Source organism: Synchiropus splendidus, chromosome 11 (assembly GCF_027744825.2).
Source record: "Synchiropus splendidus isolate RoL2022-P1 chromosome 11, RoL_Sspl_1.0, whole genome shotgun sequence".
In the NCBI taxonomy this organism is placed as follows: Eukaryota; Metazoa; Chordata; class Actinopteri; order Syngnathiformes; family Callionymidae; genus Synchiropus; species Synchiropus splendidus.
In genome coordinates this window covers 24,181,731-24,200,454 of record NC_071344.1, presented here as the reverse complement: position 1 = coordinate 24,200,454, position 18,724 = coordinate 24,181,731, and the positions used below count along the sequence as shown (strand labels likewise).

At 42.7% G+C, this 18,724-nt stretch overlaps 1 long non-coding RNA gene across 3 annotated transcripts; it reads left to right on the top strand.

Annotated features, from left to right (window-relative positions):
• Positions 1–11,481: 11,481 nt before the first annotated feature.
• On the top strand, positions 11,482–18,250 carry LOC128767471 (uncharacterized). 3 transcript variants are annotated; one of them, XR_008416114.1, is made up of 7 exons: positions 11,482–11,729; positions 12,066–12,125; positions 12,214–12,332; positions 16,740–16,846; positions 16,958–17,126; positions 17,195–17,238; positions 18,116–18,250. It is a non-coding gene; the product is annotated as an uncharacterized LOC128767471 (long non-coding RNA). The 3 variants fall into 3 exon arrangements; XR_008416115.1 differs by having other exon boundaries at positions 11,498–11,610; XR_008416113.1 differs by lacking the exon at positions 11,482–11,729 and having other exon boundaries at positions 11,945–12,125.
• Positions 18,251–18,724: the final 474 nt, after the last annotated feature.

The following is an 18,724-nucleotide window of genomic DNA, read 5'->3' as shown; positions in this document are numbered from 1 at the left end:
ATTGCTGAGCGAGCGGACGTTGGGGAGGGTTATCCTGGGAAGCGGAGTGCGCGATCCTCTTCGACGAAGGCGAACGAGCGCACCGGCACGTTTCCCTCTACTCCTCAGTTTCTTCCGCCCAGCCAAAAGATGAACTAACTCCGCAACTGACACCAAAAATACTGGTAGTAAGTCAGACGGAGTCATAGCCCTGATGTTCATCAATTGATCTCGTGTGTAAGAACACGCAGATGCTCCATCAAAACACAAAAATAAACAAAATAACATGCACGATAATTCCAGGCCAGCCTTCCTCGGCGCCATCTTTGATACAATAGTAGACGTAGCCATAGCCGGTCCTGATTGAATGGAAAACAAAGTCAAGAAAATTGACTGTTAACTATTTACACCTTTTTAATACATTGGTTACCATTGTACAAATTACTACACAAAATAAAATGAAACAAAAATGATGAAAGACCTGAATTAATGCCTCTCTATTTTTAACTGCTCATACATAGGTGGGCTCTTGAATAAATCTCTCATGGATCGAATGTGGAAGGATATCAGCTTGCAGGAAACCATTTGACCAACTGCAGAAGAACTTACGACTGTTTCGCTGTCTATGAAGCAAATCATGCTATCATGCTGTCATAACAATGGTATATAAGGGATGCTGATCTCTCTCTGTGCAACCAGTGGACCAGCAATCTGCTCCCTGCTTCTTGCTGGGATGGGCTTTTTGGAGCTATAATCTTAATTGGATAGGGAATTCTTTCTTTTCCTTTAGTCCAAAAACATTGACATAAAGTTATATCATCAGTACTGATGTGAAATCATATTATCTATTTATGAAAGCAAGAAAACAACAGTGCAAGGCATCCATATTTTGGGAGTGGCTTGTGCACTGTTCTGCTATTCAACAAGGGGAGAAAATAACTTGCTTTCTGCAAAGGCCTGCTACGATGTAGATAAACGTCAGCAGAAGTCAGACGTAGATGACGCTCCAGATGTTAAAGGCCCAACCTGAAGGAGTGATCTCGGTGTGGAACACCTCCGACACGTTGGCAGTGGTTGTTGTGTACGGACCTATAGCAATTCATCTTAATAATGGTGTCGTAATTTCATCCATCGCCTCTTCTTTATTTGAATGGTTAGTTTGACGTATCTGTTCCCACCGCAGCCAGGGCGTTGAACACCAAACTTACTGCAAAGAAGATGACAGACACCACGATTGCTGCCAGTCGGCCAGGATCATGACTCGCCATTCTTGATAACTGTGAAAACAGTCATTCTTAAAATGTGTATATAATAATTTGTTTTGTGATATAAACAGCTATGATATTGGCTTTTAAAGTTAGTTCCACTTAAAAACAGCAATCTTTTCCTTAATGTCAACTAAAAACATGAGTAGTTGAAAACAACATACAAGAAAAAAACAGCACGAAGTAGCACTGATACAAATAGTCATATGTGCCAATAAAGATTAAACCTTATGTAATTAAAGAGTGAAATTCATGAGATTGAGGTGAACATGGTTGAATAAAACACAGCATATAATGAGTACTACAAGCAAACACTTTGTAAGCAGTTAAAAATGCATACTAATGTTAGAAACAAATAATAATCGTACACATTGAACGGGATATTAGGAATGACACAATACACAGTTGGAAGGTTCTTCACAAGAGCGTGATTCATATATTTCACCTTCATGTCAGTCAGACACCCAAGACCTTCACACTGATTCTAGTCCGACACTCAGGAAATCAGGACGTGACAGAAAGCCAGCTGTGAGGTTAACATAGGATTCTATGGGTGAGCCTTCCTACCAATCGAAAAAGGAAGTAAATGCAGTAAGTGTCTTTAGTGTGTCACATAGGACAGTGTGGGAAATACAGCACAACCCAAACCACCTATCTTACTTGTCGATGTACCAGTGGTTTCCCTGCTGTGTGTTTACACCTAGCGGTTATATTACACAGGTCTTTTGAATAGTATTTAAGTTCATATTTCATCAACTTAATGACGTCAGGAGTCATTTGTTTGTTGGGGAGTGTGTGACGCCCACTTATGTGTGGTCACAGAGTGTGTGTTAGATGTCATTTAATTGTTCAACATGGAGTTGATTAAGTAAGTAGAGGGCAGGGTAGGACAGAGGCTGGGCATTGAAGATGTGTGGGTAAAAAGGAAGTGAAGTTTTTTTCATTACTTTTCTCACCACCGACAAATGTGGAAGCCTCGTGTGACTCTGTCCACATTTTGTTTCAGGTTAGTCAAATAAATTTGTTCATAACTACTTACTTGTTTGTTCCACTTGGGGTTGACTGATTTGGGATCTAAGTGTGTGGATGGTGACGCGTTTTTTAAGTATACTGTGTTTCCTTTGTACGTTGAGTTCGCTCTGTGTGGATGTGCCGCTTGTAAGCTAATACTGACAACCTACGATGACATGGCACGGGTGATTGAGTTGTGTGGACTTGGGTTTGCTTGTGGTGAATAACGATGTTTGGTGAAAAGTAAAGTTTTATTATTTCTCAACACTAGCCAAAAGGTTTAATGGCAGAATTATACATTCAGATGAAAAGGAATTATGCATGTGGTTCATGATGTCTGACAGTTGTTGTATGACAAAGTGAGATGTTTGTGAGTGATGTTTCAGTAAGACATCGAATTATGGCGTGGGTTACCGCAATGAAAAAACAGAATGTCAAATAAAGATTACTTTTCTCACCATCGACAAATGTGGAAGCCTCATGTGACTCCACGTATTGTTTCAGACGGCGTTCTACTGACCACATTAAGACACCACTTTTTAACTGTAGACAAGGCCACAGTATTCAGACCTGTTACAGATGCATAGTTTTAGATACAAAGTTTTCATCCTACGCTTAGGGAGCAGAGGTCAGAGCAGCTGACTGGTCTCTCCAAGATGAGCAGCGATGATCAGCACGGCTATGATTTGACGGCTGGGATCACCCCGCCCCTTCGACCAGTGACGGTGTTCCCCCCAGGCAGCGGCTGTGTGTGGAAGAGGCGCCACGAGCGGGGCACCACGCTGACGGACTGTTGAAACTCCAAAATCTCTGGTGGAGTGAGCGAGGTTCTGCAATGGATGAGCCTGTCCACGGAGCTCATAAAGAGCGCGATGATGTTCTCAAGCGCTGTGAGCTGGTTGCCAACGGCATAAACACGAATCCACTGCACGATGGTGGCTCTGTCAGCGGCGGGTGCGATGGTCACTCCTCGGGGTGAGGTTGAGCTCCCGGGGCGAGCGCATCACGTATCGCCCATGACGGCTGAAATTTTCTTCTGAGGCATCGCTGAGCAGTGAGTGAACAGTGCAGAAAACCCGTTTTCGGCCAAAGGGAAAGTGGGTTTCGAACCTGCAAAAATAAAATTGTTGACAACCTTCTAAAAACAGTTCAGAAATGTATGTTTAGTGTTGAATGTGCTTTTGCACATTTTCATGTTGAATAACACCTTCCCAAGTGTCCGTATTTGATTGTGAAGAAAGATCGGTTGGATTAGTATTTGTTTTCGTGTTCTGCAATCATAATGAAGCTCATTAAGAGCTTCTCCCCATCCCTCCAGAACCTCTTGATAGTATTCCGATATATCTTCCATGAGACTTCGTCTAAAAATCATAAAAATTCCTGTATTTTCATTCGCTGCATATTTACTTATTGCTTTTCCCAAAAACATTTTCCATATTTGATCATTCTTGTTATTTAAGTAATTCGACATAGTTTTAACTCTTAGTGCATTTTTTTAATCCTTAGATTGACTAGTTTTAAACCCCCATCCTCATATCTATTTTCTGATATATCTTTACTAATTCTTACTCCTTTGTCTTCCCAAATAAAATCTCTTATTAAAATGTCAATTTGCTTTAACACTCTTTCATTAATGGGAACAACATTCCTAATATAAATAATTTTACTTATTAATAGTGCGTTAGTCACAAATATTTTTCCTTTTATTCCTAGTTTCCGTATTTTCCAGCTATTTAGGTATTTAGGTAACTTTATTGTCAAATATGCTACAGTACAAGACATACAGCATGGATGAAATATCTGTTCTCTCAGACCTGGACGCATGGCATAAAAATCACAGACAGGAACAAATATAAAGAATTGATAAATACACAGCAGGATACATGGCAACAAAAATCATCCTCACATCAGTCCATCAACCACCGGGGGGAGCACATGGCTCATGACAGCATGGGCAGCATTGCATATCCTTTACCCTAAACCCTCGCATTGGCTAAGGAAACACTCAGAAACAGAAAAAAACCCTATCGGGAGGAAAACTGAGAAACCTCAGGGTGAGCGTCAGAGGAGGGGTCCCCCACCCAGGACGGGCAGACGTGCAATGGATGGAGCCAAAAGTGCCTGGTGCAGACCCGGGGGCAGAGCAGGAAGGGAGTTCAGCATCATGACAGCCTGGTGGACGAAGTTGTCTTTCAGTCTGCTAGTTCATGCACGGTGACTCTGGAACCTTCGCCCTGATGGCAGCAGCGTGAAGAGGCGGTGTGACGGGTAGGTGGGGTCTCTTGTAATCCTCAGGGCTCTCCGAGTGAGGCGAGTCTTGTTGATGTCCAAGAGGGAGTTCATCCAGTGTTCATTTCTTCAACCATCTGATTTTTTTCTTCCATTTCATCGAAAACTCTTTTTAGAATTATTGGGACATTTAATCTTTAAAAACAACAAATTCTATTCCTAGTCCATTTATTCCTGGACCCTTATTTTTATATAGGTCACTTATTGCGATTTCTATCCCTTCCATAGTTACGTTTTCATTACAGTTTTCCTTCTCTTCTTGGTTTAATTCACATTCTATATGTTTCAAGACTTTATTCATATCTTCCTCTTTCTCTTCTGCCTTTTGAAATAAATTTGCATAGTATTCTTGTACATGCAGTCTAATTTTTTGCTGTTTTTTTTTACCCGTTCTTATCGTGGATTTGCCTCATTATCTTTTCAATTTTCAAAAAATATCCTGTACATTTTCCCCACCCACAAGACATCTTGCTCTGCTCCTTAATATTGCTCCTTGACATTTACTCTCTTCCATTTTATCTAATTGATCTTTTAATTTCTAAATATCTTTCTATTTCATTTGTTTTATTTTCTTCAATTAGCTTACTCTCTTCATTTAGCCTTTTTCTTAAGTCATCTTTTTTTCTTTCATGGTTCTTTTTTTTACTATATTCTATTGATGTTTACTTTATCAATTCTTTACATTTCTTCCACCAGCTCAACACGTCAGTTTTAAAATCCATAGCAATTACAATTACATTTTGGGTAATTGGGTTTCGATAATTTTCATCCTTTAAAATGTCCTCATTCATACACCATATCCCACCTTCTTTGATTATTTCCTTTTTACCCCATACACATTTGAAAATCACATGGTCACTTAATTTGGTTTGAATATATTTAAAATTTCTAAAATATTTTGCCATTTCCTCTTTACATAAAATAAAGTCAATTCTACTTTGTTTTAATGCTCCATTTACTATTTGATGCCTTGAATATTTCCTTTCAATTTTGATCTCCATACATCAATCAATCCTTTTTTTTCATTACATTCATTAAGACTTTACTTGATATATCATTTTTAAAAGCCATATTCGCAGCAACATCTATTGTTCCACACCATACATTAAAATCAGCCATCACAATACAATTTCCATGACATTTCTTATCCAGTTTTTCAAAAAATAATACCTTTTCTTCTTTATCATTTCGCGCATATATCGAAAAGATTTTCCATTCTGTATTATCATTCATGATTTTGATGCCTACAATTCTTACTTCATCTTTTTCACATTCCTGCACCCTTGGAAATATCCTTTTGTTCTCGTGTCTCCATTACTACAAAAAACATTAAAAAACAAACAAAAAACACATTATTTTCTAAAACATTCCATTTTCTCTGAATCCCAATGTGTTTCTCGTAAACAAATAATTTCCGCATTTAGTAATTGTATAGCTTTCTCCATTCTTTTACTACTTTCTAGGCCATTTACGTGAAAGGATATTATGGTAGTCATTGTACCGAAATTTAAAAAGGAGGATTCATAAGACCAAATAACAAAAAATAAATAAATCCCAAAATCAATCGCCAAAATGATAAAAAATAAAAGTTTTAATCACTTGAATGTATTTGATGACTAAACATTTCAAACAAAAGCATTCTTTCTATCATCTTCTTGATGTCTTTGTTGGTATTTTAGAAATTATTTTTCTCTCCTCATCTTTCTCTCTTCTATTTTTCACAGTAGGTTTTTTAATATTTATTGAGATTTTCCTCGTCAATATCTACCATCAATTCATCACCAGAGATCTCACTCATCTCACTTTCTTCTTCACTCGTTTATAGCCATTTCCTATTTTTCCACTCATTACTTCCTCATGCATTTTGTCATGTATTTTGTCCATGTCCATCTCAGATCTTGCTTTTTCTTGATCAGACATATTCTTTTCATGTTTTTCTTCTGGCATGTTTTTTTTCTTGTCTTTGGTTGTACATCTTTTTATTTTTTTTTTTCGTTTTTCCATCAATATCAATATCTTTTTTCCGCTCCAGTTCTTTCTTCATCTTCACTTTCATCACATTTGCTCTCCACTGGTGGTTCTCAATAGGCATCTTTATCTTGGCTTTTGTTATCTTCATTGCATACATCTGCTGGATATCTTCAGAAACCCCCCTTTGCTGTGTCAGTTCCGTTTTCTCTCCAATCTCCTTTCAGCTAGTTGTTTGCTCTGGCATGTCTTCCTGTTTCTGTCTCTTCTCCATTGTTTGTCCCGCCTCTTCCGTTTGTCTTTCCTCTTCGCTGGAGTCAGTATGTATAGCACTATCTTGGTCCTGCATTTCTATATTATTCATCGCTCCTTTCTTCCTTTCCTTAAGTCTTCTTAATACTATGTTTTTGTTGCAGTCTCTTTTATAATGTCCCTTTTTGCCACATTGAAAGCAAGACAGCTCTGGACAATTGCGGTAAACGTGCCCCAGCTTAATGCATGACATGCAGACCCTGACCTGTCAGTCATGTAATACTCGTATATATTGGGGACCTGTTTCTGTCTCGAACTTGGTCGAATAAGGTAAAGAAATTGTCTCTTTGTTGAATATAACCTGTAGAAATCTAGTTCCATCGGCGACATCTGTTCCAGGCCAAAGTCGTCTCTTGATGGGGGAGAGTGGTTCCACTCCCCATGATTCCAATTTCTGCAGGATTATCTCGTCGGGTATATAAGATGCCATATAAAGGAAGGAAACAACCATTTCCCTGCAGACCAAGTCTTTTGTCGCCAGTATCTACAGGTAAATCCTTCCTTAGTTTGCTCCATTCCTTCAATAGTTTTCATGGTCATTTCATATTTATTTTCCCCAATAGGACGCAGAGACGCCAGCTTTCCACATTGCTTGGTAATCTCCCTAATGATATCCATGGCTTCAATGCTTTCTTCCACCTCCAGCATGACAGTATAGTCTTTTCCATTGCTTCCCAGATCCGCGAGTGAGGCAAAAAGGGCCTCAGCTCTACAAAAGAGCAAAAAAGCTAAAGAAAATAAAGTACTCCAGCACCTTTGTGTTCAGTCGTTTTTTTTTTATAAAGATCTGAGGGAGAAAAGTCAACTCTATCTCAGGAGCTCCGCACACACACGTCCACATTCGGCAAACGCCTTTTCGGCCCGGGATAAGCTGGGTTTCAAACCAGGTAAAAGAAATGTTGATAACCCCCTGAAATACAGTTAAGAAAGGTAAGTTTAGTGCTGAATATACTAGAAAGAGTGATTTTCCTATAGTTGTAGGTGATATTTTCATGTTCAGAGGCTATTCTGATCAGTGAGTGAACAGTGCAGAAAACGCGTTTTCAGCCCAAGAAAAGGTGGTTACAAACCGACAAAAATAAAAATGTTGATAACTCTCTTAAATCACTTTAGACAGGTTGAATTAGTTCTGGACCAATGAGGAATACCTTTTCTGCTATAGTGGGAGGTGAAATTTTAATCTTCTGTGGCATCGCTGAGCAGTGAGTGAACAGCACAGAAAACGCGTTTTCGGCCACAGAGAAAGTGGGTTTCGGACCGTATAGGAATAATGATATATTACTAAATAAATATATTAAAAAAAGATATATCATTGAATTGAATTACTTTAGAATGTTTTGTTAAATAATAATAAAAAGATTGCATTCAACAGATGCGGTGAGTAAGGGTAAGGTATCATCAAGTTGACCCTGTATCCATGGAAGAATATGTGGACTAAAAATGGTGTGTGTTAAATGGCAGGAATGGCAATTGTCATGGGACTTGATCATCCATGGGGGTCGTAAACCAAATGACGAGATGGAGAACGGATGAGATGACAGAAGCAAGCCAATCAGAAGAATGGATCGGGTTCTCAGCTACCACCTATTATAGGCAACATTTGGGAGGATTCATCAACATCGCTCCAGACTGAGTGGAGTCAATACAACATGTTGAATTTGACCCATGACGACTAGGACCATAAGAAGACCAGGACCAATCAGTGGAGACTACACCCCAAGATGGGCTGAAAGCATATAAAAAGGGTCAGGCCCAGATAAGTTTTGTCACAGTATTCTACTTGAGCTGAGGCTAAGGCAGAGATAGTTGATGACCCAGGGCCCTGAGTAGGTGAATAGACTCCGCTGGCAAGGAATAAATTCTTTTTGATTTTAACTTGTAGGTTTTTGGTAGTCATTCTCACGAGTAAATGAAAACGCGGAAGATACATTAAAGGTGTATTTCCCAACAATCGGCAAAAATTAGATCGTTGATAACCCTCTTAGGAAAGTTCAGAAATGTAGGTTTAGTGTTGAATGTACCAGAAAGAGTGTTTTTCCTATAGTGGCAGGTGATATTTTCATGTTCTGAGGCTATTCTGATTAGTGAGTGAACAGTGCAGTAAACCGTTTTTCAGCCCGAGTGACGGTGGTGTTCAGACCGACAAACATAAAAATGTTATCACTCTGAAACCACTTCAGACATGTTGAACTTGTTTGGCACCTACTAGAAAGATCCCTTCTGCTTTTAGTGGGAGGTGAAATTTTCATGTTCTGTGGTATGCCTGAGAGAAGAGAAAGTGGGTTTGGGACCGTCAAAAATAAAATTCTTGATAACCCTCTAAAAACATTTCAGAAATGTAGGTTTAGTGTTAAATATATTAGAAAGAGTGTTTTTCCTATACATGCAGGAGAAATTTTCATGTTCTCAGGCAACCCTGAGCAGTGACTGAACAGTGCAGATATTGCGTTTCCAGCAGGAGTGACAGTGGTTTTCAGAATTGACAAACATAAAAATGTTATCGCTCTGAAACCACTTCAGATATGTTGAATAAATTCTGCAGCTACTAGAAAGACCGCTTCTGCTGTAAATTCAGGTGAGATTTTCATGTTCTGAGGCATTCCCTGAGCAGAGAATGTACAGTACAGAAAATGCGTTTTCAGCCCGAGACAAGCTCGGTTTCTGACCAGGAAAAAAAAAAAAAAATGTTGATAACCCTTTGAAATACAGTTCAGAAATATAGGTTTAGTATTAATTTTTTTTAGAAAGACTGTTTTTCCAATATTTGCAGGTGAAATTTTCATGTTCTCAGGCATCCCAGAGCAGTGAGTGAACGGTGCATGAAACACATTTTCAGGAGGTGGCGCTGTTGTACCAGACGGTGATAGAGTAGGTGAGGATGGACTGGATGATGGCTGTGTAGAACTCCACCAGCAACTTCGTCGGCAGTTGTAGTTTCCGTCGCTGCCTCAGAATGAACATTCTCTGCTGGGCCTTCCTGATGAGGGACCTGATGGTTGGCTCCCATTTGAGGTCCTCAGTGATGGTGGTTCCCAGGAAGCAGAAGGAGTCCACAATAGGAATAGGTAAACCAGCCAACATGAGAGGGGACAGAGAAACTGTTACTCTCCTGAAGTCTATGAACATCTCCACTGTCTTCTGGGCGTTGAGCTCCAGGTTGTTGTAGCTGCACCAGGACATTAGCCGCTCCACCTCCCTCCTGTAAGCCGACTCATCTCCATCTGAGATGAGCCTGATGATGGTGGTGTCATCCGCAAACTTGATCAGCTTCATGGACTCGTGGCTGGAGGTGCAGCAGTTAGTGTACATAGAGAAGAGCCACGGAGAGAGAACACAGCCCTGAGGAGACCCGATGATGAGGGTCCGAGTGTCGGAGACAGTCGTCCCCAGCCGCACACACTGACTTCGGCTGGTCAGGAAGTCTGTAATCCATCTACAGAGGGAGTCAGGCACGTCAAGCTGGCGAAGCTTGTATTCAAGCAGAGCTGGAAGAATTTTGTTAAAGGCAGAGCTTAAGTCCATAAACAGGATCCTGCCATAGGTTCCTGGGCAGTCCAGATGCTCCATAACAAAATGAAGGGCCTGGTTCACTGCATCGTCCACAGATCTGTTGGCTCTGTAGGCAAACTGCAATGAGTCCAGGTGAGAAGCAGTGATAGATTTCAGGTGAGAGAGAACCAGGCGCTCAAAGGACTTCATGACCACAGACGTCAGTGCCACCGGTCTGTAGTCATTCAGTCCTGTGATCCTGGCCTTCTTGGGAACAGGGATGGTATTGGAGGACTCAAAGCTGGCAGGTACATGACAGGACACCAAGGAAGCATTGAAGATGTCAGTGAACGCTGGAGCCAGCTCAGCAGCAGAATGCTTCAGGATGGCAGGGGAAACTCTGTCCGGACCTGCCGCCTTCCGAAGGTTAAGCCTCCTGAGCTGAGTGCGCACGTCCTGCTCCATGATGTCAAGAGAAAGAGGAAGAGGGGGGAGGTGAGGGGGTGGCTCATCAAAAGTGTCTGTGATCGACGTTGCTGTCTCAGTGACATCGTTCATCTTAGTTGTGTCACTAAGAGACAGCATAGTCCTTTGTTGTAAAGTGGAACATGGGGCTGGAGAGACCACAGAGGTGTTGGTGCAAAATGGCTGCTCAAAGCGACAATAGAAGTTGTTCTGGTCCTGTGCAAGAGCAAGGTTGTTCAGAGTGTGGGGGGCACGTGGCTTGTAGTTAGTGAAAAGTAAAGATGGTTTACAGACCGACAAAAATAAAAAAATGTTACTAACTCTCAACTCTCACTCTCACTTCAGACAGGTTGAATTAGTTCTTCACCCAGTATATATATATATATATATATATATATATATATATATATATATATATTAATATAAATAAACTGGCACTAGCACCGCACGTGGTCAGGTACAGAGCTTACTGCCAGGTGGAGGGTTTGGATATGCGGCGCCGCGTTTCATCTCGCTTAGCCGCATGCGCGATGTGCGATGCGCGATACCCTCGCCCCTGGAGCTCGACTACTCCCCTGAGGAGTGACCTTCCCACCCGGCGCTGACAGAGCCACTATTGCGCAGTGGAATGGTGTCTACGCCGTCGGCAACCGGCTCATAGCGCTTGAGATCTGGCTCTTCATGAGCTCTGTGGACAGGCTCATCCATCGCAGAACCTCTCTCACTCCACCAGAGATTTTGGAGATTCAACAGTCCGTCGGTGCTCTGCTCGCAGCGCCTCCTCACACAGCCGCCGCCCAGGGGGAACACCGTCGCTGGTCGAAGGGGAGGGGTGAGCCCAGCCGTCCGGATCATCGCCGCGCTGATCATCGCTGCTCCTCTTGGAGAGACCAGTCGGTCTCTCAGCTCTGCACCCTCCAAATGCGAAGGAAGAAAACTTTGTATCTAAAAGTATGCATCTGAACCAAAGTCTAACTCAAAAAAAAAAAAAAAAAGATGCATGACTTTGGTATTTGGTCTGTTTCTTCTCCGCCCAAAATTAGGGTTTATCACCCTCCAAGTTCCGGTTCCAGTCAATGCGGAATCCTGCTTCAAAATGTGTTTTTGTTTGATATCGTCTCTAGAGACGGGGAAGTTTCTGGAGCCAAGAAGTTATGTTTTTTTTCAGCTTCGCCACAATAAGAAGCATAGGCGTCAAATAACTCTTTCCCGTCTCTCAACAGATCCCGGTTCTTGCCAAAAGTCGGGAGAGTTTCAATTTTGCCATTAACTCTTCTTATTATTCAGACTTGCCAGTTTCCAGCAGGGGTCGCCACAGGACCGCGAAAGCCACCACTTCATCACACAGTAGGCGCTGCATGCCAGACCGGTTCTGTTCTCAGCTCCCTCGTGCGATGTCTGATCCGATGTCTGTCTGTGATTCTTTTCTCTGCAGCACTCCAAACCTCTCGTAGGCAAGCAAGACATCGTCATCGAGAGAGTCATCTCTTTCTGAGGATGATTGGGCCGGTCCCTCGGGTGTCCATCTTAGGAGAATTGCAGTGTCAGATCAAGGTACACTGCAAGTTTGGGACCCTACTTCCCCAGCTGACAAAAGCGAGTCTGTTTTTGAAGAACATTGGGCGCTGAGCACCGATGGCCTTTTCGACCTGGACCTGCCCCGGAGGCCGGGTACGTTCCTGTGCTCAGGGCGCCTGTCTTGACAGAGTATCTTCCGAATTGAAAGCGCATGTCTCCCCACCTGCCCATATGGATCGAGAAGACACTCGGTCATTGACACGCCCTTCAGTTTCACAGTCAAATCCCAGGTTCCGCGACTTCAAGTGGACCTGGGTCAACTCAGAGAACCAGCGGTCATTTCTGATGGAGGAGGTCCGCGCTCTCCTGTCAAAGGAAGTAATCGAGCTAGTGCCAAAGCGATCCTCTTACACTGGGTTTTACTCCTGGTACTTTCTGGAACCCAAGAAGACAGGAGAGTGGAGAACTGTTCTGGACCTCAGTGTCCTCAACCAATTCGTGACCAGACAGCGGTTCTGGACTACCACGAGACTCCTGGAGTGCGTCAGAGTGTGAGAGTGGATCTTGATCTTGCACACTCCAACTTCCACAACACGGTTTGGCCGAGTCACAGAAAGTTTTTCCGGTTTGGGCTCGAGGGTCAGGTTTAATACAGCACTCTAGTGCCTCGCACCTTCGCAAAGTGCGTGGAGGTGGGGCTCGATCCATTAAGGAGACAAGGTCTGCGAATTCTGACGTACTTGGAGTACTGGTTGATTCTAGCCAGGTCGAAACAGGAGTCATGAGCGCACACCAGCTTGGTGTTGGAGCACATCGTGCTATTGAGACACAGAGTAAACCTCCTGAAAAGCGCACTCCCAGTCAGAGTCCCAGTCCCAGACAGAGCACGACGTTCGTGGGGTCATGCTGGACTCAGTCTGGACTCAGAAGGCCTCCTGTTTGCCCTTCCTCCTCCTTGCCTTCTTCTTTCTCTGATGAGGAGAATTCAGCTGCCGACTGTGAGAATGATTCTCGTGGCTCCAGACAGCTCCAGCTGGTATCTGGAGATGTGTCAGATGCGGATCAAAGGCCCCTGGGAATTCCCTCCATCGAGGTCAGCGCTTCTGCAAGCATCAGGAACCCCGAGGACCCTTCAAGATTTGACTTCTCCAGGCTTAACAATCAGTCACATGCCGGATGTCCCATTGATTCTTCAGAACGCTAAAGCTCTGTCAACCCTCAGAGCATACAATGCTAAATGGACATTGTTTCCCCAGTGGTGTGGAACCCTGTCAGCCTCCCCAAAATCGGCACCTATTCTCTAATCCTCTCTTTTCTCCAACATCTGGTTAATGAACATCGGTGCAGTGCTACATTATGGGTATATGTAGCAGCCCTTTCCATGCTACACAATGGTCTGGACGGTCACCCCGTCGGCGAGCATCGTCTAGTGAGCCGTTTCATGAGGAGTGAAAAGCCGGTGACATTGCAGGCGGTTTAGTGCAGCAAAACGTGCATCTCCTTGACAGCCGTCTGACAAAGGAGCCGGCGGTGCCAGTCAGACGTCCGGTATGGACGGCCATGGTAATTGCCCATGGTTCTCAGGTCAGGCCACACTGCAAGGCTGGGGGTTAAGCTTTGTGGTCAAGATGACCTCATAGGAGTTCCAGAGTCCTGGGAGATGTTCTGGAGTACTCACACGAGGGTGTGCTGCAACCTGTTCAAGTCCTGCAAACAGTCCAGCAGCAGGGGGCAGAAATTATGAGGGGTCCGCCGATCCAGGGGTGTCCCCAACAAAGCATGGCTACTTCAAGGCTAGCAGGCAGTCCTCTGCCCCCCTGAGGTGCAGTTCACTATTCGAAATGCTGAAGCACCCGCAACACTCAAAGTATATAATGCTCAATGGGTGTGGACTGCTGTCCGTTGGGTAAACATCCACTGTTAGTCCAGTTAAGACCCACCTCCAGACACATCTGCCCCTATTGGGATCTTGAATTGGTATTAAAGTCTCTCTTTGAAGCTCCCTTCGAGCCACTTGATCAGGCTCCTTTGGAGCTGGTGGCTTACAAAGCAGCTCTCCTACTTGTCCTGCCCTCCATCAGGAGGGTTTGGAGAACTACGTGTCTTCTCGATTAGTCTTTTTTCCCAAATTTCTTTGTGCCTCTTCTGAGGTCAGCAATTTTTCGGTGAAGGCTTTCTGTCCTACCCCCCACCCGGATGAGAACCACTGGCACTTGCACAAGGTGTGTCCCGTGAGGTCGAGAGCTAGTCTGAATGGAGTCAAGGCCGTCGGGAAAACAGATAAGATGTGGGTGGCTCTGGCAGGTGGTAAAAAGGGGCAACATCCATAGCTGCCTTCTGAGGAGTTTCTTTGGCAGAAACCGGCCGAGCAGCCTCCTCGGGTTCCGCCTCAACTTTTGCAGATTTCTATTTGTCTGACGTAGCACTTCGTCATGGGCCAAACGTTTCTCCACTGGCGAGTTTTCCCTTCAAATGTGGACGTTTAATTTGTGCCAATTGTGTTCATCCACGTTGGTCTCAAACAAGTGCTGTGGCTATGGGATGGCTTTAGGTTCCCCTGTGTAGTTGCCAGAGCAGGGACCTTGGGGGTGAGGTCGTTGGCGCAAGACGTCTAGTAGGCAGGACTGGCGTGAGACCTGGCGTGTGGAGATAGCAGCAGGTCTCTTGGCACGCCACCCCTCTTTGATATGAGACAGGCCACTGGTCAATCTTCACCTACTTTGGCGACGCTTCTCCTGCGCACTTATCCGCAGTGGTGGCCACCACGGTTCGGCTGCAATCTTTAAGGCGTGAGGTCTGGACGTTGAAGTTCTGTCCTGTTTGCACTCCACATGGTTTATCTCAGGTCAGACTATGTGGTGAGGATACTCTCTCCACCTACTCAAGTTGACCTGCATGGCGGACCTGGAGTTAAGGGCGGAGCCCCGGCGAGTTCATCTCCACATTAGCCCAAGGTTCTCCCATCTCCGCTACGCTCGGACTACAGTCAAAGAGAAATAATAAGGATAATAATAATAAGGAACGATTGAAAACTCTCAGGATAAGTCATAGGGAGTGGAGCTGTGGGGGTATATCCATCATCAGAGAGAAGAAGGAAACCACAAAATGTCAAACCTGTATTGATTTATGGCCCCCGGAGGTAATAAACCCTTCCCCTTCCGGAGGTAATAAAACCCCTCCCCCTTTGTTTCTATCAACAAGAAGTTAAAATAATAACCCTCCCCCTTTTTTATATCAACAGGAAATTAAAATAATAACCATTCCCCTTGTTTTATGACAGGAAGGAAAATAATGAAGGTCGAGGGCGGATGCTACATCCTGTGTGATGCATGGGAGGGGTCAGCTGCATCCTCACAGTGTTAGTAGCTACAATATTATTTCTGGTTTAAACATTTTAGAAGTTATTTAACATCTTATGAAACAGTTTTTCATTCTTGAAATATTTCTTAAAGATAACACAGGAGAAACAAAACACTTTTTTAGTCTTCACTAATAGTTCAAATGACACAGCTACCCAACTCATGCACCATTTTTTCAAAATGTGTTTAAAACAGATAATTTCTACTTGTTTGAGAAATACTTTTAGTTTTTCAGAAAATAACATTCAGTGAACAAGGATAAAACAAAAGGGAGGAATACTTTTAGTTTTCAGAAACTAGGGTCAAGCAATGAAAGGATAAAACAAATGAAAGAAATACTTTTAGTTTTCAAAAAAATAAGGTTGAGTGAACAAGGATAAAACAAAAGAGAGAAAAACTTTTAGATTTCAGAAACTAGGGTAAAGCGATGAAAGGATAAAACAAAAGAAAGAAATATTTTTAGTTTTTCAGAAAATAAGGTTGAGTGAACAGGGATAACACAAAAGAAAGAAATACTTTTAGTTTTCAGCATTAGTTCAAATGACACAGCTATCCGACTCATATGAGTTTCTGTTGAATCGGTCTATTTAATTTTATACCCTGTGTGAGTGATTTTTTACTTACTCAGGAAATACTTTCAAAAATGAGGTCAAACAGTGGGGGAACAACAGTCACTAGGCCTGACTCTTTCTCAGACACTGAAACAGAGTCCATGATACGGGTTAATTTGCTGAGGAGATGTGAGTTCTTTCCCGGCCGGTTGAATCTTCAAAAGAGACAATCTGAAGACAAAGTCTGTCTGAAGGCAAACCTCGCTGTCTTCAGACAACACACACACACACACACACACACACACACACACACACACACACACACACACACACACACACACACACACACACACACACACACACACACACCCCTCCTTTCCAAATAGCATCATTTGACAGGGGAAAAAGTTCACACCTCTGAGCTATCTAGCAAATGCTGAGCTCTTCCAACATTGTTTTATCCAAAATCAACAAAAGACCTAACACAAATGGAGTATTTCGATGACCCTGATTCTGACCACATTTTACATCAGTTCAGGGGTAACCTTTGCTGTTGACCAGGCCTGCCAGAACTTCATCGGACTCCTTTTCAAACGGACTCCAGTCTCGCTATGGATGCCTCTTCCTCTGCACGCCATAGGTGAATATATCTATATATATATACAGTATATCTGTGTATCTACATATACAAGTATTATAAGTATTATATAAAACGTTATGTCATGTTTATCACATCTCTTTTCATTCACAGATGTCGTCACCCATCTGTGTGACATTCATTTAACGCAGAGTGATACAAGTAAAAAGATTTAATTATTCGAGCAATAATGCGACCAACTTTTGAAGACGGTGGCGTACACGCGGATCCGACTGCAGTGCTCCCTTCAATAGATACCAGTCTAGCCACGGATGCTTTATAGGTGAATATAAAAAACTATTATAGAAACTTTGTCATGTTGGTTTATCATATTCATCTCTTCTTTTATAGGAATTATTACCCCTCTGGGTAATAATTAACGCAGAGTGATACAGGTAAATATATTTAATCATTTATAAGCTTCTGTTAATATCTCATGATATTATGTACTAGATGCATTGTCACTTCTAATATTAGATTCGAGTCAGCCGATAACCTTCTGGTGGCGATGGAAGGACCTCTGGAGCTGGAACAAAGAGAGATTTTATTATTTTAAAGTTACATGATGCTGTTTCAAGTCAGACGATAAAATATAGAAACATTCTATTTTCATCAGTCGTTGCTTGACTGAGTCATGCTTTTCAAAAAAAATCTAGTCACACTAAAGGTAAAAAAAAAAAAATGGACTACTTTTAGTTTGCACTGTACCCTGTAATTTAAGGGTAAAACGATCAAACGTGCGAGCAGTACAAAATTACTTCATCATTAGCTGTGACATTTAGATCAGACCAGACTGAGCAACACAACGTTTGAGCCTTCGAGAGCGCAAAATAGACCTTAACACACAACAAACTTAACACTCACACAGCGACACGCAAACACTGTGGCAAAAATGAGGGAAAGTGAGAATAAGATACAAGAACTGTTCTTCACTCTGCTTCTTTTCAGTCCCTATATCATGCAAGATGAAATGACTGAATGTGTTCCTGCAATGTAACAATTGTGAAGCAATGCGATACAATAGCTATACAAACGTCCTATAACTTGTCATGTAACACATCTACAATGTAGGAGGGACAGAACATTCATTGAATGAACATTCATTTATACTTGATGCTATCGCTAGTAAGACAAGTAGTGTAGAAATATCCAAAGTATGTTAACCCTTAATTTTATTTTATTTTATTTTTTTGCCTTACAAGTGGCTAAAATGTGTATATTACAAGCCATGCTTTTCATTGATTTAAATGTGTCTTCATTCTTTATTTTCAGGTGAAAATAGCCAAATGCGGGAGCAGTACGGTGCGACATGTTAGTTTTGTAGTGTGCATTTTGTGTTTAGCATTTTTAAAAATGCTAATTAAAAAAAAAAAATTAAAAAATCTATTCAAAACCAGGCAACAAGTGTAGAAGTAATTGAATGTTTTAACTCTTTAAAAGTTGCACCAAAGGATAAAAACAAATATCATAGTTTGTATTATCAGGATGAATCAACCAATTATGCATGCATTACGCAATTACCTTCACCTTCACCTTCTTCTACCGCTTATCGGGGTCGGGTCGTGGAGGCAGCATTTGGAGCAGGGAAGCCCAAACTTCCCGGTCCGCACAAACCTCCTCCAGCTCCTCCCGGGGGATCCTAGGCGTTCCCAGGCCAGACCGGAGACATAATCTCTCCAGCGAGACCTGGGTCTTCCCCGGGGTCTCCTCAAGGTAGGACATGTCCGGAACACCTCCCCAGGGAGGCGTCCAGGGGGCATCCGGATCAGATGCCCGAGCCACCTCAACTGGTTCTTCTAGACGTGGAGGAGCAGCGGCTGCACCCCGAGCTCCTCCCGGATGACCGAACTCCTCACCCTATCTCTAAGGGTGCACTCAGCC